General features: G+C 35.2%; 1 protein-coding gene across 5 annotated transcripts in view; it reads left to right on the top strand.

Moving 5' to 3' along the window:
• HIVEP1 (HIVEP zinc finger 1) overlaps positions 1 to 23,305 on the top strand; it is a 182,463-nt gene that overhangs the window by 79,001 nt on the left and 80,157 nt on the right. The gene's annotated exons all lie outside the window — the stretch shown is intronic.

Below are 23,305 nucleotides of genomic sequence, written 5' to 3' on the forward strand. Positions count from 1 at the left end.
TATACTTACTACCACCTGGCCTAGGAAAACCATATTCCTGCTTTCCTCTTCAGGCCATAGTAAAGCTATTCAATAAACAACAAGAAATATACACAAAGCTTCTTGTCTGGGACAGAATTTTAGGTGCCCTGTTTTAGGTGCCACAGATATGTGTTTTCCTGCCCAACTTTCCCTTCTTCTTTAGTTTTTACCAATTCTTGATTTCTTATCTCCCACCTGTACTTTGACCCAGTGCTTTCCTTCTGAGATGAGCTTCCATTTTTACTCTATCTTCTATGTGCAGTTATTTCCATCTTATGTTCCCCAGAGCTCCCTTAGGCCAGCGACCATTTTCTTACCTTTCTTTGTATGTGTAAGAGTTAGTTATGTGTCAGAGTACAAGGTACTCAGAGTACAAATGCTTAAGCATTTGCTGCTTGGTATTGCAGTTGTTTTTATATCCCTTTCCCTTTTCAAAATATCTTTCTGTCTCCCCCTGTTTTAGCTATCCCTTATAATAAAAAAATAAAAAGGAAAGAAGGAAAAGAACTCAAAATTAACTAGCACATCATGTTTGACATCTGTAAGTTTCTACTTATTCTACAAAGATTTTTATAACACATTTGTCTCTAAAGGACAGTCAAAGCATCAAACTTGAAATTCAACATTATGGTCCTGGTTGTGCAGGTAGGGCAGGTAAAAGTGGCCCTAAAGAGAATATAGACAAGAAAAAGCCTCTAGTTTGGGGCAAGTATATATTTTGGAGACCCATACTAGAAATGATACATTTGTGAAAAGAATTGTCGAAGGAGCAGTCCAGGAACTGATACCAGATAAAGATACAGATACCCAGAGATATGGAAAAATTCAACAACTTTACTAATAATGGAAAAAGTGACCAAGAGTTTGATATTTACTGACCTTTATTGTCTACTCTCCATAAAACCTTTTGGACTACATTAATTGGACTTTATGCTAATCAAGAGCTTGCTTAATTAGGATATTAGTAGGTCAAAGGCAAGGACTTGAAAACGATAGTCTACAATAGACTATATCTTTATCATTTCTCAGTTAACTAAGATATAGAGAATATAAGGTCCCATGTGTTTATTACTCATTGAATGTGAAAAAATTTTTGATTCAGAATAGTTACCTTAAATAAGAGCTCCTTTTTAGCATGTTTCCCCATCTATATATAGCAGAATTATTCAACATTTATCAACATTTATATATATATATATGTCTCTATATATAACATTCCTTCAGTGTCCTTTTGACTGTAAACATCAGGCAAGGCTTGAAACAGGGAATGGTATGGTTGTCTCAGGTCTTTTCTAGTTATGATGGAAATCCAGTGTTTAGTTCAAGGTAAAGGGGGATTTTTTGTGAATGCTCTTGATAACTCTGTGGTTCCTCCAGATGTTCTTTTTTTGTGAATGATATTGTATAACATTGTCCTATTTGCTTGAGACCCTATGGGAGTATCCTGGAAGAAATCTCTAACTCCCAAAAGAATTTGGCCTAATCATTCACATAAACAAGAAAGGTGAAGTAGATAAAATAAAGTTTGTTTGTAGCTGTTGTCCAAATTATGATATGCAATATGCAATTGATTGGACAACCTATTTAGCTTGGCTATGAATATAGAAGGTATAAATAGATGAATTGGACCTTGAAGCAACTAGGAAGGGGAGAGTTGACTGGATTTCCTTTAGGAAATTATAAAACCCCTTCAGAGACCTCAAACTTCTTGCATAAGTAAAATCCCAACTTAAAAAAATATTGTCATTTTTACATTACCTACATTTCCTTTGTATCTCTATCCCAAATCTCTCTCAGATAGCTAAACCAAATAATAAACAGTAAAACATTATGAACTTATATGCATTGTTCCCTACTCATGGGCTTCTACCTCTGTAAAAAAATAGAGGATGGTGGTGGTGCCTTCTTATATCACTTCTTTGGGAACAAGTTTGATCCTTATAATTCTGTAGCATTCACTTTCAGTGTTTAGCTATTATTTCCATTTGATACAGCCAGTGTGAATCTTGTTTTCCTTATATTACTTTTTATCAGTTTTTATAAATTTTTCTCTCTATTCATCATAATCATCTTCTCTGCTATCATAATATTCCATTACATTAGTGTATTTACTATACTTTCATTAGTCATTTCTCATCAGTGGAATGCCTATCATTTAAAAAAACGAACCTATTCTACTGTTTTTATTTTATGCCTGAGATATGGAAAATACTAAAGAACTAAAAGTGAATATCACTCCAAGGGTAATGGACTGATACATTATAGATGTGAGCAGGCTTCATTATAAATGAAGAATTTTGGAGAACAGGAATAAAAGATATTGCCAGATAAATGTATGAGAGAAAGAGCAGTTGGACTGCTCATTAGGATGAAGGTGAGGGATGACACGTGAACAGCCCAAGCCCTCCATGAATATCTGTGATGTCAAAAGAAACTGATGAAGACTTCACCATACTGGAAGGACCTCTGTAGTGAATTTATGGAAGGACATGGGTAGGAATTATTTGGGCAGATATGGATGGATTGCAATTTATATCATTGGAGGGAACATTCAAATCAATGAGATAAAAGATGCAGTTGATGATTTGAATATAGTATTACTCCCCCCTTATCTATGGGGGATATATTCCAAGTCCTACAGGGGATATCTGAAGCCACAGATATTTTGTCTTTTGGCTCAATAGTCTAACCTTTCACCAGCCCAAGGGAAAAATCCTTCAAGTGAAAGCAGAAGAACTGACCATCAAGAGACTGCCACTGATGGTACAAAGAGAGGAGACCTATATTCATTCTGCCCACTTGCCACCCATCTGCATGTTTGTCTTTCATCTGGCCATGTTAGGGTACTCTATGTTCCCAGACTCTAATGTTCCCAAAGCATGTACTAGCTCCCTCCTTTGTCAGGTAGCAGTACCCTGCCTTTCTTCTTCCTTTCCCTGGAATTCTCAGTTGACTCTGGGTAACTGAAACTGTGGATGAGGAGGAGGGACTACTGTATATAATATTTGTTGAGGCTCTGGTTTCACTTTCTTCTTTTCCATCTTGGCTTTTAAGTCAGTCCCATTGCTTTCCCTCCGTCTTTGAATCCCTTTTGTCTGTAATACCCCACCATTCTTCAACACTGGATTATGTCCACTGTCCCAGTTTTCTGTTGCTACTCTTGAGCTTCTGAATGATGAAGGGGGAAACAAATTCCTTGCCCAGCTAGGTATCCCCTCTGATTAGTTCAAGTGGAATAAATAAAAATAGTTAAAAATAAATATTTAGAGAGGTGACAGCTGATTCAGTGAAAGACTATAAAGTTACATAATTTAGAGATAGAAGAAAATATTTCCATATTTTCATTGTCAGTGGTGTTTATTATAATTTTAACTTTAACCTAATTGACTTTTATTGTTAAGAGAGGGGATGAAGGCTCCAGGTAAACCTCAAATCAAGGGCTTTAGGCTCAAGTTTAGTTGAGCAGAATTAAATATTGGATATATATTTAGTAGCCAGTGAAATTATAGAAAAGAATCTTTGAAAACCTCTTGAGCAACCTTTTTCAATCTTGCTTCCTTGTTTTTTGTTTTTTTTTTCAGAATGCTACTCAGAACTTTTAGACTACATGTTTGTCTTTTTAGTACCCTCTAGTGGCAAGAAAATGTAGTTAACATAACTAAGGTTCAGCTTTGCTGTTTTCTCCAGTACAATAACTAGTTCTACAATGTGACCTGGTGACATACTTATATAAATTCATATAGGAATTTTAACAGTGGATTGGATTTGTCATTTTGGTTCTGTAATATTGATTTTTTGGTTGGGAGGATCAGAATTGTGGTCAGCATAATTCCTCCGTACATCTAACATTTTTTGTTATAACTGTTTACCCTTTGCTATAAACTCAGTTTTATATTCCTTCCATTACTTTAAATTTTTTAGGCAAGAATGTTCCAGTTGGCTCTTTTACCTACACCTTTGATCCCTTCCTTGTGTTATTCATTTCCCTTTGTGATTTTGTTTATAAGTTCTACTTTTTCCTCCTGCTTTCATCTAGTTATATTCTTTCCCTCTCCCCTTTGTTCTTCTCAGTCAAGTAAATTTCCCCTTCTCTGCTACTTCAACTAGTCCTGTTCATATGTTTTAAAATTTAATTCTTATCAAAAAGATTCTCTTACCCACCCTCTATTTCTTTCTACATCAGACCCTCATTTTGTGCTTCAAGATCCTTTTAGTTTATTTTGTATATTTTTTCCTTGCATTGCTCTTGCAATCAAAGTTTCCAGCATATTTATTTTAGGCTCTTTCTACCACTACCTTGTAGGATTTTCCCCATGTTTTTTTCCATTTCCATTTTTCCTTACTCCCAGAACAATGCCAGTTTTTGCATGTGTCAGAAAAGATTTTCTATGTGATAGGGCTCCTTCTTTTGCAGTGTACTTGATTATGCAGTCTACTCTTGATTTATACCCTCTCCTAGTTTACCCTGCTTCCCCATTTTTCCTCCCTGTGTACATGGTTTCCCATTCCCTGGGGAGAGGGGTTCTAAGTATTTTCACCCTATAGCCCTCATTTCCCCTTTCCTAGTCAGTAGACTTTTCAAGAACAAGTTTCCCAGGCCCAACCCAGTGTAAAATGGTCCTTCCTCTTCATAGGAAGTCTCTCTTTACCTCTAGGAGCATTCCGAAGTAGAATCCCCTGTCACTACCAAAGAAAGGCCTCTTTCCTCTTCTTTTCAGTCTCCCCCCCCACCCCCACCCCGGCTTTTCTCATTGACTTCCCATAGGTTCTTTTCTTTCTGTGGCCACAAAAGTCCCTTTTCCCCTTGATTTTAGATCAACATATCACTTGATCTTCTCTCTCCTTCTGCTCCCCTCCCTACTCCTATGTCCTCTCCCATGTGGATATGTAGCCCGACACAACAAACAGACTGACATAGATTCACCATCAGTTGGTTCTGTCTACAACAGCCCGTTTTCCTCTTCTTTCAAAACTCCTAAATTTCCACTGATATCCTGGTCTCCTTGTATACATCTAAGAAGGAATCTCTTTCTAGGTTTTCTGTTGTCACCTGCTGTTGTTGCTGCCCTTGAATGCTGCATTAATTCAGTACTTCTGATGTTTGAGAATCACATCATTTCTTCATGTCTCATTTTCTTTCAAAAAATATTTCAATCTCTTCTCTGTTACTGAATGTCCATCTTTTTTATGGATGACTAAACTCAGCAAAGAGTTGAACCTGGGTGGCATGGAGGTACTCTTGACAGGAAATTAGAATGGACAAGTGAGGTTAAGAGTTGTATGTGTGTACCCTTTTCTTCAACTGTGCTAAAATTTATAAATTGTAGGTAAAAATTATGATAGATTTTAAATCAAGACTGAAATTAGTCTTTGAGTATAAAGTTTTAACTTTTCATTTTAAAGAGTCTATTTGTAACACAAGTAAGTGATTATGTGTACTTAGTTTTCTTTAGTGTTATGTCAATGTCATACATTGGTTTTATTGATGATTAAAATAGCTACTAACAGCTAACATTAAGCTAGAAGGCTCTTGTACAGATGTATGATGAGAGAAAGTAGGAGTAATGCTTTATTCAGTGGTATAAATAGTATAGTCACATATGGTGACTTAAAAATTCAGATGGTAATTCAATAAACACCAGATTCCTTTTACAGTTCATTTTAAAAATGGTTAATAAAAATTTACTATACAGATTTCATATATTTGTATCACTTAAATAGTACTTTTAAGAAAAGAGTGAATATGGAGGTAAATAGGTCAAGGACTTAGGAGGTCATTAGTAATATAGTAGAAGAAAATGATGAGGTTATAAATCCAATTAAGAAATATGTAGAGGCTTTGCTTTTTTGTAAGTCATTTGTTGTAATACTCTATTTATGTTTTTAGTACTTTATTGCCAAGTATTTTAATCACTGCTAATTATAATTTGTAATGAAATATAAGATTTATATTTGGAAGTCACCTTACAGATCTATTAAGTCATAGGATCTTTGATTTAGATGGAGGTAGAATGGAAAGAATAAGTACTAGATGAAAGGCACTGTGCTAAGCACTTTGACAATGTTATCTCATTTAATACTCACAACAACCCTGAAAAGTTGGGCACTATTATTATCCTCACTTTAAAATTGAGGAAATGGTGGCAAACAGAGGTTAAGAAATCTTGACAATAGTCACATAGTTATTGAATGTGAGGCCACATTTGAACTCAGATCTTAATGACTCTAGGCCCAGGAAGGACCTTAGCAGTCATCTAATCCAAACCTTTCATTTTATATTTGAGAGAACTGGGACAAGGGGGTGTGAGATTTAAAATGGTTGAGGTCTTAAACTGTAGTGATTAAAATGGTGGAAGATATAAATTGTGATAGATATAAGAGAGGGTGAGTAAATTTGACCGCAGAAATATGTTTCACTACAGTGTCTTGGTTTTTAAATCAAATATAAGGTGGTCACCAGGGAAATATTCCCAATTATTCAAATACCCAAGTCAATTGGGTTTTATAGAGATTTTAATTAATACAAATGTGGAATTAAAGAAAAGAGAGAAAGAGAGAAAAGGAAATAAGTATGAAGGGCCTTAAGCCAACATGGCCTAGACCTGAGTCTTAAGAGAGAGAGATCAGTCAGTCAGTCTTTTAACACTCACCACAAGGTCTGCCTAAGCAAGGATTCTAGTGACACCAGGCCAGCATCATCTCAGCTGCTTTCACCAGCTCCCTCCTCCATCTGAATGTTTCAGAATCAGTCCTTCCTCAATCTGAATGTTTCAGAATGACTTCCAGCTCTTCTCTGAGCTCTTATTTTTAAGGGCAAAATCTCCTATGTCACCTCCCCTAAGCTCTTCCATCTACCAATCACTGTAGATGTTTTCCAAAAGACAGCCCATTTTGAATTCACAGCTGAGTAGATTAATCTCTTTAGTAAGTCAGAAAAAAAATGCTGCTGTGTCGACTAATTTCATTAAGAGAAAATCTCTGAGTAAGTTTTTACCTTTTAGGTCTAAGTAGTTTTCAAGTTGTCCCACCTTTATAGGCACCTAGCATCCCATTGTATCAAATTCAAAAACAGGCATGACTCAAAGAACTCCTTTCCTTTATAAGTATGGTTTTCAAGTACTTTCATTGTTTAGCAAGGAGTTTTCTGCCCTAAAGCAGTCTTAAGTAGGGGTGGAGTAGGGATACTCCCATAGCAAGGAGTTTTCACATTCAAGTAGAGTTCTCACTATCTGGTAGGGAATTATTTCAAGTAGGGAATTGGAGGATTCCTCAATGTGGAGTAAAATTTTTAACATTCATAAGTCTGTGAAATTTTAAGGTTTACAGGGGTCTTATGGTTTTCCCTGGATCACATAAGTATTAAATAGCACAGGTAACATCCAAATACAGACTCTCTGGCTCCAAATCCAATCTATTCATTATACTTTATGTGTTTCTAAATAAAATCATGAACTTAATTTTTAACTTATTTCAAGTAATTTATATGTCTTCATATTCTTTTCTCTTATGCAAACCATATAATATTATACTCATCATTTCAGAGATTAAAACATGTATTTCTTCACAATAGACATCAATATAACATAAAGTTGACTTAATTCAGAATCTTAATTAAGAATTTTCAAATTTGGCAGTGGGCTAAAATCTGTTTCAATGAGTTTGCTAAGAAAAATTTAACACAAACATAATTGTAAGTGGTATACTATAATTAGCAAAATATTTTCTGTATAATTTCTATATAAACTATTACTGTTTTAATTTAAAAATAGAGCACTGGACCTAGAGTCAGGAAGATCTGAGTTCAAATTTATTCTCAAAGCCTTACTATCTCTGTCCCGCCTAGCAAGTCACTTACCTCTTTTTTGCCTCAGTTTCTTCAACTATAAAATGTTGTTCTTATCTCTTAGAGTTTTTATGAGAATCAAAAGTAATAACATTTTAAAAGTGCTTCACCAACCTTAAAGCATGATATAAGTGCTAATTATCATTAACTAAATCTTAACATTTAGTAATAATATATAAATAATAATTAATATGCATTGTTGTTATCATTACTAGTTACTGTATCTTTTAAAAATAAAACTTTATATTTTAAAATACTATATAACTTCAAAGAGGCAATGACTGAAGCTTCTTTCCAAGATTATCATTGGCTTTTCTGATCATTCTGTAGCATTTGACATCTTTCTTTTTTTTTTAATTGTTTATTTCGACATCTTTCTAGATATAATCTTGGATATTTGTGACATTTTTCTTTTCTTTTCTTCTCACCTAGCAAGACCAATCTTTTCTAGTCTCTTTTTTAAGGATTATCATTCATGTCCTGCTGTAATACATGTATACATATATACATATATACATATATATATATATATATACATATATATATATGTATACTCTCTCTTGTTGATCTCATTATTTCTCATGAATTCAGTTATCATCTCCTTACAAATGATTTATAAATTTGTATGTTCATGCTGTAGCTTTTCTTTAGCTCTGGTAACACCTCTACAACTATCCTACTGGATATCACTTAGATTTCCATAAGCACTGCAAATTCAGCACATCTACTGAGCTGTTGCCCCATTCTTTCTTTTAAAAGTGAGTCAGTGGTAGTTTATTCCCTTTAATGAGATGCTTAAAAAGAAAATTTCAGAGTTCTTTGACAGATATAAGCAGGCGATATGGTGGAACAGACAATACCTTGGTTAATAACACAAGATATGAAGGTTCTATAGTCTTGACTCTTCAAGTTGCTAAGGGTATATGCTATTGGGCCAACTACTTTCCCATTCATTGTCCTCAGTATCTGCATCTACAGAATGAGGGGAGGGAGGTTCTCTGACAATGATTTCTCAAGCCCTGCTTTAAATATTCTATTAATAAGCTTCTGTTTCCTTATTCCTTTTGCATCCTGTCACCTGATTCACTATTCAGGATCTCAGCATTTTTTTTTCACACTTGGCCCATGAGCTTAGAAATCTTTTCTCTAGGGTGTAACTAAGTCCCAACAAATCTTAAGACTTAGAACCAAATAAAGCATGGCCTTGTGTGTCAGATTAGTCTAGAACAATGACTCCATTGAGCTCTCTGCACTAGGCTGATTTTAAAAGAAGAGACTTTGTTAGTTTAATTGAAAGAGTGACTTGATCCAGGAAGATGGAGGATTGCAACCAGCCTCTTGGGCCTGCTACCAGCATCTTGGGTATACTCTTGAGGTGCCCCAGCCAGGATTAATTTAAAGTGAAAGGAGTAAACTTGGACCTGGACCCACAAATATTTAGCTGACCATTCACAAAGGAAAGAGCCAAGTAGACATAGGATGTATTTTGTCAAAGTTATGACATAGGTTTTGATAGAAAATCTACAGAACTTTTTCTATTAGAGAGACAGACAGACAGACAGACAGAGAAAAAGAGCATGAGTGGGTGTATGTGTGTGTGTGTGTGTGTGTGTGTATATATATATATATATATATATATATATATATATATATATATAAATCTGAGATATATTGTATAGACAGACAACAAATTGAGTTAGGAGTAGAAAAGGAGGAGGAAAGGGGGCTAAATTGCTTTCAGGATACTAGAAGGCTCCTTACAAGATGCCATGGAAAGAGAGACTCATCTTTTGTAATGCCATAATTATATTTGTATTGTTGTTTAACAGCGACTCATGGAATATAGCAGTCTCTGAAAAATAAAAATATCACACAGAGGGCAATAAAGAAACATATGGTGGATGTGAGCAGACTGCAACATATAACCAATGCAGATCTTAGAAGAACTGGAGTAAAAGATCTCATTAGTATGTATAATAGGAAGAACAGATGAGCTAGCTGATCATGTGATGAGGGCAGTGGCTGACAGATGGATTACCAGGTGCTCAACTGGCACTCATAAAGAAAAATAAAAACTGAAGAAGACCTTCAGTGAAGACCTGGTCAAGTCACAGGATTAGACAGATCTGTTAAGATCTGATCATTGCAGAGAAATCCCAAATTGACAAAATGTAATATCCCTGGTACCTAGCATAATGGTAGGCCTCTAATGCTTCTTAATTGATTGCTAGTTTATTTAATCTTACTTCTCTTGCATCTACTTCTTTCTCACAGTACAACTATCCTAATCTAGGTGATTTCTCACCTTTTCCCTGGATTAATATAATAGTTGCCTAATTTGTCAAACTCTTGGCAGTCAGTCCCTCCCCTCTCCAACCTGTCCTCCAAAAAGTGCCAAATGGATATTCCTAAATTTGACCATGTTACTTCCCTGTTCAAGAAACTTTAGGGGTTTCCTATTTTCTCTAGGATAAAGTATAAAGTTCTCTGGTACTTAAAGACAGGATGACACAATCTCTCTTTCTAGGTTGATTATTCATTCCCTCCAACTTTACTGGGCTAGATAGTTTGAACAAAGAACTGTAAAATATAACTTCTAAATCCTAATTATATTTATATTCCCAATTTTAATGTATATTAGACAATTCATTGTCTTTTTATTCTTTACATTAAATTAGGATAAGGTACTCTAGCATCTATTTTATAATTAGTGTTTAAAACACTCTAGGATTTATAAAAAAATTCTTAAAGATCATGTATGTTTGGGTTTTTAACCTGGGTTATATGGATTTGTTATTTAAAAATAACTTTCAGTATAATTAATTTCTTTTGTAATCCTTTGTATTTTATATGTATGTGTATATATACATATATACACACACATTCTGAAAAAAAGCCCATAGACTTTATCAGTTTTCCAGATATGGTCTATGACTTCCATTTTTCAGTCCCAGCACTTGACACCTTCAAAGGGGGTGGCAATGGAATTCTGTGATGCTGGCTGAACTCTGAGGGTGGCCATTTTTTTGTTGGTGTTGATTTTAAAAAAAAAATTTTGTGTGTTCTGTTCTTTACTGTTCATATATATAAAGCAAAGTGAATAGTAATATATCATATCCAGTGTCATATAGTGGGTATCTGTTGAATGTGAACATGTCAGGGGACATCATAAATGATTTATTCTACCTGATGTGGGATTGTGTTTTACACATCCTGTGAGGATTGGATTTAGCTATCTTCTGATTGTAACAATGAAGGTACTTAGCTCTTCTTTTATTGGGAAGATTGAATTCATTTCATTGTTTTTATAAAAGCCATGATCTTCCCCAAACTTTTCCTCTATAAACTCAAGTTGAGCTTTTGTTCACATTTTATTGAGTAGTAAAAGTAAGAGTTGGTCAGTTTGACCGGGAAATGGGTTTTTTGTAAGTGATAGATACAAGGGGCTTAGTGATCTCCACATAATAAGGGATCCACTGCCAACAAAATCCTATTTCTCCAAGAATCAGCCTTAATTGCTTTTTTAGTGGTAGTAGCACTTAATTTCTGGTTGTTTTCTATGCACTTAGGAGAAATTGCCTGGACACAAACCGTTAGAATAAATCCCAAGTATTCTACTTTTGGGAGAAATCACTGAATCTTTTCCTTTGAGATCTTGTGTCCTCTTTTATGTAGTTTTAGGAGGAGGTGCTTACTATCTTGTTAACATGCTTCAGCATTTGTTGAAGCCAAGAGTAGATCATCTATATATTTTATTAATTTGCTATTTTAAAATATTATATTGTCAATATCTTGACTTAAAATTTTCTCAAAAAGTCCTGGACTTTCCATGTAACCTTGAGGCAGATGAGTTCAAATCCACTGAGAGCCCTTCCATATTAAGGCAAAAATATGCCTGGAATTTTTATGTACAGGTATGGAAAAGAAGGCAGAGCACAAGTCTACCACTATAAAGTATGTAGCTGTGCTAGGAATGTAAGAAATAATAGTATTTATATTAGAAACTACAGGGTGTCTCTTTATAACATGATTGTTCACTGCTCTCAGGTCTTGTACAAATCTATAGAAGTGCTTGCCATTGGGCCCCAATTTTGGTTCCTTTAATGGGCAGGATGGGTGTATTGTATTCAGATTTACAGGGAATTATGATTCCCTGGTCAATTAATGAGTTTATTATTGGGGTAATACCCTCAGTTGCCTCTTTTGGGAGGGGATACTGAGGAATGGAAGGTGGGCTAGATTTAATATTAATTTTGACAGGGATAGCTGATTTAAGTAAGCCTACATCAGAAGAAGATGTGGCCCAAAGAGTCTCCTGTATATCTGCAGCTATTGTAAAGTTTGGAGACTCTTTTACTTCCTGGCTCTCTGAGAGAAGTAGAGGGGAGATATAAGGGAGAGAGAGAGAGAGAGAGAGAGAGAGAGAGAGAGAGAGAGAGAGAGAGAGAGAGAGAGAGAGAGAGAGAGAGAGAGAGAGAGAGAGAGAGAGAGAGAGAGAGAGCGCTAGCACATGAGCATGAGAATGAGCGCTCTGGCTTCCACTGATATGAGTTAGAATTTCTAAGCCCCAGCCAGGGAAAGAGAGTCTCAAGGTGATGAGCCTTTCCTGGAGGCCTCCACAAAGGTGGGGTCACTAAGTCAACCTTTCACTCACCAACAGTGACCATCTAAAATAGAAAGCAGTCTAAGGTCTCCTGAATGAGTTCCTCCAGGGGTCCAGTTCCTCCAGTTCAACTGAGTCAGAGATCTTCCATCAAATACAAGCTCAAGAGGCTGATCCTCCAGTTCCACTCCAAGTCAGAGATCCTCCATCCAACTTGAATCTTGAACCAAATATATTCTTCTGGCCTCTGATCCTCTTTTTAAAGATCTTTTTCCCTTTTGTCACTTCTGCAAAATTTCAAGTCTGCCAATCAGAGCAGATGCTTTTCTCCAGGACTGTCCACTCTTTAGTTCACACCTTTTTTGATTAGATTATGCCTTTTGGGCTACTTAACATCTTTTTTGGTTAGTTCACCTTTTTTGATTAGTTCACCTTTTGTAGTTACTTAAGACATTTTTGTAGTTAAAATGGGTAGATCTACTTCAAATAGACTGAAAATACTGAGTTATCACCTTTTGTGGATTAAAATTTAAAAATAGATTGTGGATTACAATTCAATCTTCCCAATAAAGGAAGAGCTATACCCTCATTGTTGCAATCAGGAGATAGCTAAATCCAATCTTCACAATCCCTTATATAAGTTTTCATTTATTTCCACAGTGTTGTTATGTAATGCTTGGATATCAATGAATGAAACCCTTTATGTGTTTGACTATGGAAACTATATTGTCATATGTGCCTTTGATGTGTATATGTTTATTTGTCCTGTATAAGTGTAAATTTGTGGTGATAGGTATTGGTTATAGATTTAAATTAGTTGTGTTGTGGATTACTAAGGACTCTAAAGCTGTTAATAATAAATTAAGAAGGATAATCTTGAGGCAATGGAGACATGCATAAAAGAAAGAATGATTGTAGCAAATGATTTTGGAAATGATGTAAAGGAAAATGATGGCAAAAGTAAGAATTTAACTAGATTACAACAGGAAGAGAAAAAATGCAATAAAAATTGGGCCTCGTTTCCATTAAGAGATACCCCTGTTGTATCTGATGATGAAATAAACAAAATAAAGACATACAAATTGTTCACACCAGAGAACTTAGAATCAATTAAACATAGAACTTCATCATTTACAGAAGAACCAAATAAGGTTGTAAGGAAATTTAAAAGAGCTATTGTTATTTTTTACTCTAATTATGATGATTTTAATTTATTGATGAAGGAGTTATTGACAAAAAAAAGAAAGAAGTTTATTGATGAGACAAGAAATGACCCATTATTGACACCATTGCCAGGATCTTTTCAAAATTTGGATATGAATAATAAAGAGGATTATGAATTAATGAAAGAGACCAGGGTGTCAGTAATGGATGTCATGAAGTGTCACACAAAAAGACCAAATGCCTAATCTAAAAATCAAACAAAAAATTAATGAACACCTACAAACTCTCTGGAAAGAATTACAGATGGAGCAGAAATCTTATTAGGCTTTGACGTTTTAGAAGAAGGAATATATTAAGAGAATATTTGTGAGGAATGCAATTCCTAAAATCAATCATTTTTCAGAAATAATTGCCCTGATTGGGAGGAAATGGGACTAGAGGAATTGAGAAGAAAAGCAATGTATTTGTGTATTGATAATGAGGACAAATATGATGAAAGAGATAATGTAATAGATTATTAAAAAAAGAAATTGAAGGAAGCAGAAAATAAAGCTAGGGACAGCAAAATAAAAGAAGTGAAGACTGTGGCAGCTCTAAGATCTGTGCAACCTAGAAACCAATATAAGCCTAGGGAAGGGAGATCTGGTCCCCAAAGGTAATTCTTGTGCAATCTTGTTGGGCATTTTGACTGTAGTTACAGAGGTCAATTTTCAAGACAATTAAGTAGAAATGAGAGGTACAATAGAAAAAATAATTATAAAAATAATTGTAATAATAATGATAATAATAATAGGAATAATTACCAAAGGAGAAATGTTAACACATGCCCAAATCCTTGCTGTCATGGGGCTCAAAGGATCATAATGCCTTGCTTCTTAGAATTTAATACTCCTATTCTTCCAGTCAAAAAGCCAAAGTTAGATCAAAATGACAAAATTTGGTATATTGTTTTATACAGGATTTAAGAGTGATTATGTAATCAAAACACATCCTATTGTACCAAGTCCAGCTACTATAATTTCTTCCATTCCAAGTCAGGCGAGATATTTCACCATGGTAGATTTATGCTCAGCTTTTTTCTCTATTCCAATTCATGAGAATTCTCAAAAGATCTTTGCTTTTACCTGGGAAAAAAACTCAGTGAACCTGGACTCATTTGCCCCAGGGGTGGGGTATATGGATTTACCAAGCCAATTTTCAAAAATTCTGAATAGAGATCTAAAAACTATAACATTCAAAGAAAGTAAATTGGTGCATTTTATGGATGATATTCTCCTTGCATCCCAAATGCTAAAGTGTGTCTCAGAGATAGCAAGATTCTTTTGTTAGAATTATATAAACATGGCCATAACATCTCCAAGGCAAAATTACAGTGGATTTTGCCTTGAATGCAATATCTTGGTTTTGTGTTATCAGAGGATTGTAGAAATATCAAACAGAAAAGAATTCTGAGTGCTCCTAAGACCAAAAAGCAACTCAGAGCTGTTCTTCGATCAACTGGTTTTTGTAGACAATGGATACCTAGATATCATGAATTAAGAAAGTGTCTAACAGATTTAACCAAGAATATAGAACCAGAACCTCTAAAACTAAAGCTTGAAATCTACAAGCCTTAAGTAAACATAAAGAAGCCATTTTATCTACTCCAGCTTTGGGTATCCCAGACTATACAAAACCATTCCAACTATTTGTTAATGAAAATAAAGGTATTGCTTCCAGAGTACTGACAGATTGTAGACAAAGGTATTGTTCAATTGGATATTATAGTTGTCAACTTGATCCAATAGTTTCAGGTACAGTTCCTTGTCTAAAGGGTGTAGCAGCTGTAGCAGTGTTAGTCCAGAGGTTGGCAGATCTAGTTTTGGGATGTCCATTGACTGTGTCTTGTTCACATCAAATAGAAGTACTAATGAGGAAATTTTGTAATCAACCTTATTCAGATCACAGAATTTCTAAGTATTAAATTATTCTCCTGGGTAGTGAGAACATATAGTTGAGGAGGTATAGTGTATTAAATCCAGCTATACTTCTTCCTGATTTTCCAAAGAATGGTGAACTATTACATGAGTGTATAGAAGTAGTAGATCTAGTGGACATGCCTAGGATGGATTTGAGAGACACTCCTATTGAAAATCCAGACTTGGTGTTATTCACAGATGGTTCTTCATATTTGTGTAATAGAATTAGATATACAGGTGCTGCAGTGGTCACAGAAGACTATGGAGGGGAAAAGTCTGTTCTGAAACTCATCTAACATGGCCAGATATTCTTCCCATAGTTTTGTTTTGCCTATATATCATCTTATGAAATGCTCTTTGGACATGCTAAATTACAGGCAAAAACTTGTAAGACAGTGTATACATCTCTCTTAGGAGGAAATTGTCAATTTGCTTCATATATAAGTGCATTACAACAGTGGCTTAGAGAACTGCATGATATGGAAATATTGATCTAATCTGGTCCTTTGGATTATTCTTTTCATAATTTTCCACAAAGTGATACGGTATATGTAAAATTTTTGCTAAAACACCAGCAACACAAGAGAGTTGGGTAGATCCTTATACAATTGTGTTAGTTTCACCTTCATCGGTGAAAGTATTAGGAAGAGATTCATGATTTCATTGCTCACGTATTAAATTAGCTCATGGAATTAATAATGAAAATGTACAAATTATTGAAGAAGAAAATGAAGAAGAAGAGATTGTGGAAGACTGAGATTCATCAATCAAATAGAGTCTCCAGTCAGAAAGATCAGTAATGAGAGAGCCATTCCAGTGGAAGAGGACATTGCCAATGAAGAGGAGGATTCACGGAAATGATGGACATTGTAAAAATACCAAAAGACTTATAAATATTAAGCAGATAAAGACTTTGAAGGAAATTTTCAATGAATAAAATCAAGTGATTAATGGACTAATGGTTTTGAGGAATTTGGGTAATGTAAAGTAATGTAACATAACACAACATAACATATATTCACACAAGCATTCATAATTACATTTTACTACCATGGATTTGGAGAGGAAGAATTCTGTAAACAAGATGAGAAAAGAAGGAATAATATGAAGGTAAGTATATCGCATGCAACAGTAACACAATACTAAGACAACATTAACACTGACATAACACTAATGAAACAACATAATAACAAGCATTAATAACAACATAACAAAAACACATAGACAAAAACATAAACCTGGTTAGGTTATATTGAATCACTAGTTGAATAAGTGAAACAATGTATAGCTAGATACTAACAATGTTATAATTAGTTATAAACTAGTTAGTTACTAACAAAAATAGTTAGCTACTTAGTTTAGTATAAGAATATAGGTAAACAGGAGATTTTAGGAAGATAGGGCTTTAGTTAGCTAGATTAAATTTTAAGATTGATAAAATGAGGTAAGATACTGAACTACATTACAAAATACATTGGAACACACACATAACAACATACATTACATACATTACATAACACACATGGCATATAACATCACATATCACACAAAATTGTAAATACATATGTAAATATATGTAAATAGTGTGCATAATAGTTAAGATTGTAAAATTAATTGTATTATAGTATATGTATATATGTAATGTGTGTAAATATGAAGTGTATATATGTGTATATGTATAGCATATATGTATATATTATATGCATGTATTATATGTATATAGGTATCGAATTCATGTAAATAGATTACTTTTTAATTTTATCTATTGTTACATGTATTTTGCATAAGTGAGTTTGATGGTTTTGTTTAATTTTTTTAAACTTATGCTATGTTGTGTTTATTGTATTTTTCAAATTTTTTTCTCGAAATTTGATGTTTATGCATTGCAATAGTAGAAGAATTTTCTGTATTAGTTGATAAAAGTAGTATTTAATGATCTTGATGTTTTGCATGTATTTGCATTTTGATTTTGATGTTATTTGGTTGTTTTGCTTTTGTATATGTTGATCTGTGTTTTGAACTTTGTAAATTGTTCATTGTATACTTTCCACCTTTTTCCTTTCCTTGATTAAATCCCTAGTATAGGATAATATTAGATAAGGATAAGATAGCTGATTGTAGGCTGCTTATTATTTTGGGTAGAAATTTTAGTTTAAGTAATATGTAAGTAAGTTAGTGCACAAATGCCAAAATAGTGTTTTCAACACAATTTCAGCTTTGTGCAAAGGGGGGACTGTAGTAAGGGAAGTTTGCAAAGTTGATTGACAGCCTTAAAACCAAGATTCTACAGAGCTGGCTGGGTCAACATTCTGAGACAGTAACTGACAATTACCTCTCTCAAGCTTGGATTCAGACAGAGAGGCTGTGTGTCAGAGTCTCCCTGAAGGGATCATCTTTGAAGCTGCCTGACTTGGATTATTCTCAAGAAAAGGTTGAGTGTGAGTTCCCCTTTCATACTGGTGGACAGTTGTGAGTAGGGTGTGAACTTCCTCCCTTCCTAGATCTTGTAAGGACCCTACATCTGGATTCTTCAGTCTTACCCTACCAAGGACTCTGGAGTTTGTGAGACTCTGGGTCCCTTTTGGACTTTATCTTTTATTTACCCTTTAGTTAGTTAGGCTAAGCTTGCATTAGAAACTTTAGTGTGTTAAATACTGGGTGGGTAAGAAATAAGTCACTCCCTGATTTTTCTTATCCCTGTTTAGTTTAAGAAACCACTTTATATATATTTTATTAGTGTGATTCATCTGTTAACCTTTCCTCCTAATATCTCCCTATTATAGTATCTGTATTATAAATGAGGAAAGGTGAATAGTTTTAAGCTTCTCCTCAGGGTCACAAATTGGACTAATGGCAGAATAAGGGATATAACTTTAATAACTTAACTCTGGCTACCCACTGCCAACTAGGTAGTTATAATTCTAAGTTCATAATATAACATATATACTATTGAATGAGTCCTCAGATAATTGGTTCAGACTGAATACTTTCTACTAAAAATTGATATTGATCAAACTGCATAACAAAACCTCACAGATAGGTTTTCATTAAATAACTTGAATTAATTTGCTAATTTGAATTTTAATTCATATGCAACAATAGTTTATTAATTTAAATTTACCTGATATTATAAAGATTGTTTATATTAGTAAATGCTTTTCACAATAGATTAAAATTAATACTTTCATTTTATGCAAATTAAAACATCTCTAAAGTACCATCTCACCCTTATAATAATGGCTAATATGACAAAAAAGAAAATTGATGAATGTTGAAGTGGATGGGGAAAAATTGGGACCCTAATATTCTATCAGTGGATTTGCAATATGTTTCAACCATTCTTGAAAGCAATTTGGAACTATGTTCAAAAGATTATAAAACTGAGCATATCCTTTGACCCATCAATGCCATTACTAGGTCTGTATCCCAAAAAGAGTAAAAAAGGGAAAAGGGCTTATTTGTACAAAAATATTTATTACAGCTCTTTTCATGGTAGCAAAAGATTGGAAATTGAAGGGTTGTACATTAATTGGGTAATGGCTTAGGATGTTATGGAATGTTGTAATAAAATACCATTGTGCTGTAAAAATTTTATAAGAAATAGGTTGTTGTTTTTTAACCTGGAAAGGCTTACATGAAACTGATACAAAGTGAAATGAGGAGAACCAGAAAATCATTGTACATTGTAACAGAAATTTTTTTGGGGGTGAACAACTCTGAATGACTTGGTTATTCTAAGCAATACAGTATCTAAGACTATCCCACATACTCATGATGAAAAATAACATCTACCCTCAGAGAACCAACTGATAGTCTGAATGCAGATTGAAACATACCAGATTTCATTTTATTTCTTTTTCTTTTTTATTTGAGATTTCTTCCATAACATTTCTAATATGGAAAAATGTTTTACATGATTACACATGTAAAATCTAAATCAGATTGAGTACCTTCTCAGGAGAGGGGAGGGCAGGGAGGAAATAAAGTAGGGTCAGAAGAAGGGAGAGTATTTTAAAATTAAAAAATGAATGTTAAATATTGTTTTTACATGCAATAGAGGAAAAATAAAATATTATTTTTAAAATACTCTTATTTTCAACTGAATACATAGAGTATAAAGTATTAATAGTCTAATGTTCAAAGAAAACATTTTTAGAGTAGAATAAAGTTGAGAGTGATAAGAAGCAATGCATTAAATTGTTTTTGTTTTTGTTTTCCCACAAGCTCTCCTAAACATCTAGAAAATGTACCAGACTGAATCCTAATGGGGAAATCTGGGGAAATGAGGAAAATGTAGAAAAGTCACAGTAAGTTCTTTGTCTAGCCTAGCTTGGCATAGAGACACAGAAAGGGAGGGTTTTGGACAGGGAAGATGGGTAGGGCCAGGGTGTAGAAATCTTGGAATATGCTATTCCAGAAGGCAGAAGATATGGGTTTATAGGCAAGAATAGTTTGCCTGGCAAAATTGAGTAGAATATTACAGAGGAAAAAAATAGATCTTTAATGAAATAGAGAACTTCTTAGCATTCTTGGTGGAAAGACCACAGTTGCTGCGAAACATTGAAGTAAAAACACAGGAGTAAAGAAAAACATAAAAAATAAGCATAAATGAACAATAGTAAAGAACAAAAACAAGGGTAAACTGCTTACATTAAAATATTGAGAGATGGTAATCTGTCCTTTCTGAACCCTAACATCATCAGAGATATTAGAGGGAGTCCAGTTAGAGAAAACCCAGAAGTGTTTCTCTTATGTCTTGATGAATTTAGGAAGAAAATGGAAAGAGAAAGAGGACTATACTGGAGTACAGGGAAGTAAAGGAAAGACTAAGGGAAATTATCTCATATAATCAGGATATACAAGTGGACATCTCTATAAATATGGAGAAGAGTAGAGGAGGGAGTTGCCGACACAAACCTTATTTTCATCTGAATTAGCTAAAAGGAAGGAAGAACACATACACAGATTTGGGTACAGAAATTCATTTCACTTAACTGGGAAATAGGGAAAGGAAAGAAAGGGTGAGGAGAAATTAGCAGGAGAGAAGTTAGATGAAGAGAGGATTAAGATACATTAAAGATGTAAGCAAAATAAATTCTGAGGCCTAACAAAAATATGACAAAGAATTAGTATCTAAAGAGTTTCCCATAAGTTGGGGAATTGATGAACAAGTTATGGTTTGTAAATATAATGGAATGCTATAATTCTCAACTCTTATCAGGGAAATAACCAATCAAGTTTCCAAAGGACATTCTTGACAGATATTTTTAGTATATGGCCAATGTGGAGATTTGTTTTGGTTGACTATATAGGATAGTGCATTTTGTTTTTCTTATATTTGAATGGGAGCAAGAGGTTTGAAGTGGTAAGGTAAGGTGAGACAGAGTTTTTTTTCTCAAAAGAAAGCATGATAATAAAAGAAAGCATGGGAACTCTGCTTAGCACAGTGACTAGTCAAAATCCCTGAGAACTAATGATGAAACATACTGCCCACCTCCTGATAATGCAGCTTGAAATATTTTTTTTTAGATGTGGCCAATGAGAATTTTTCTTTTGATTACATGCTTGTATTGTAATAGGTTTTTTTTTTCCCCAATTGATGGGTGCAGAGGGAGATGAGAGGGAGAGACAGATGATCTTTGAAAATAAAATAAAAACAAAAACGATAGCTTTGCTATGACCTTGAAAATTTCCTTGTGCAGATTTTATTAGAAGAATGCAAAACATACTTTACATTTCAAAGTAGGAATTTATTCAAAATTGAAAATACAAAAAGCAGTACTGCCTCTTCTACTTAACTACCTTTGTGGCCTTTGTTGTTCAGTGGTGTCTCTCGCTATTTGGGATTTTCTTGACAAAGATAGTAGAGTTGTTTACTATTCTTTCTCTAGATCATTTTTCAGATGAAGAAACTAAAGCAAACAGAGTTTAGTGACTTGCCCAAGGTCACATAGCTAGTAAATGTTTGAGACCAAATTTGAACTCAGGAAGATGAGTAGTCCTGACTCCAGGCCCAGTGCTCTATCCATTGTGCCATGAGTTGCCCTTATGCAACCCACTATAGTAGGATTTTTTTAATGGAATTTCAACGCACACAGATTCAATTGTACTGGTTTGGCATTTGGAAAAAATGAAGGCAGAAAAATACATAAAATAAAAATTAATTATGTTCTAAGTCTGCACCATATTCCTAAGCTGTATAGTCTATCAATTCCCCCAGTCAGACTCATTGTTGTTCTGAGAAGCTAGTCTAGTGGTAGTCTCTCGGTGACCGAGAATGACTGTTATCTTTGTGCATTATCATCTATTGATGTACCCTCATGTGGCTTTGGAGTCCAAAGGCTGAGGCGCAGAGTTTGTGGCACATGGGGCATGGGACGCCAGTTGTTATGGGAGGTGCAGTTGTGGCCTGGTGTCGGCGTTCACGCGCAGCGGCAAGATGTTGACATTGCTCATCTTCAAAGGTGGTGGCGGCATGGTTAATGTGGGTTCGCCAGCTGCTTCTGACAGAGGCAGTGAGTTCTAGTTGCTTTGGTGTAATGCCAGCCCACTTCAAGTTGGACTTTAGCTGATCCTTGAATCTTTTCTTTGGTTGACCTTATTTCCTGAGTCCAGCTGACAGTTCACCACAGAATACCTGTCTTGGTATTCGCTGTGGGTCCATGCGGATGACGTGTCCAGACCATCGTAGCTGGGTTTTGAGGACCATGACTTCGATGCTGGTGGAGTTGGCTCTGTCGAGGACTTCCTGGTTGGTGATTCGGTCCTGCCATCGGATCCTCATGATTGACCGGAGGGAGCGTTGGTGGAATTGCTCCAACTGTTTCATGTGCTTCCGGTACAGTGTCCATGTCTCACAACTGTACAGGAGTGAGCTGAGGACCACTGCGTTGTACACTTTGAGCTTCGTCGCAGTGTTTACATCTCTGTGTTGGAGGACTTTGCAGCGCAGCCGCCCGAGTGCCTGGCTGGCCTTTTGGATCCTGGCATTGATCTCATGGTCTAGGGACCCATCGTTGGCGATGGTGTTGCCCAGGTACTTGAAAGTGTTGACGTTAGAAAGCTGCGCCGTCAATTGTAATGCACGGCTGGTTAGTTGGCCTCCCTGGTGCGGGTTGGAACAGCACCTCTGTTTTGCTGAGGCTGATAGTCAGGCCAAACAGTTTTGTTGCAGTGGAGAACCTGTCCACAATGGTTTGGAGATGATTTTCTTGGTGGGCCATGAGAGCACAGTCATCTGCGAAGAGAGCTTCCAGCATGAGTCTCTCCGTTGTCTTTGTTTTTGCAGTCAGGTGGCGAAGGTCGAATAGTGAGCCATCCAGTCGGTATTTGATGTAGATGCCCAGGTCTAGATCCATCACAGCATGTCGTAATACTTGGGTGAAGGATAGGTTGAATAGTACCGGAGCGAGGACGCAGCCTTGTTTCACGCCATTGGAGATGTTGAAGCGATCAGAAGTCTTTCCACCAGATAGGACTTCCCCTGTCATGTCGACATGAAAGAGCTGGATTAGTTTGAAGAATTTTGCTGGGCAACCGAGCTTTCTGAGGATCACCCACAATGTGTCCCTGTTCACTGTGTCGAACGACTTTGTCAGGTCTATGAAGACAATGTAGAGACTTAGGTTCTGCTCAAGGCATTTTTCCTGCATTTGCCTCACCGTGAAGACCATGTTGATGGTGCTGCGATCTGGTCAGAAGCCACATTGCGATTCA

This window comes from Monodelphis domestica, chromosome 3 (genome assembly GCF_027887165.1).
Source record: "Monodelphis domestica isolate mMonDom1 chromosome 3, mMonDom1.pri, whole genome shotgun sequence".
Classification (NCBI taxonomy): Eukaryota; Metazoa; Chordata; class Mammalia; order Didelphimorphia; family Didelphidae; genus Monodelphis; species Monodelphis domestica.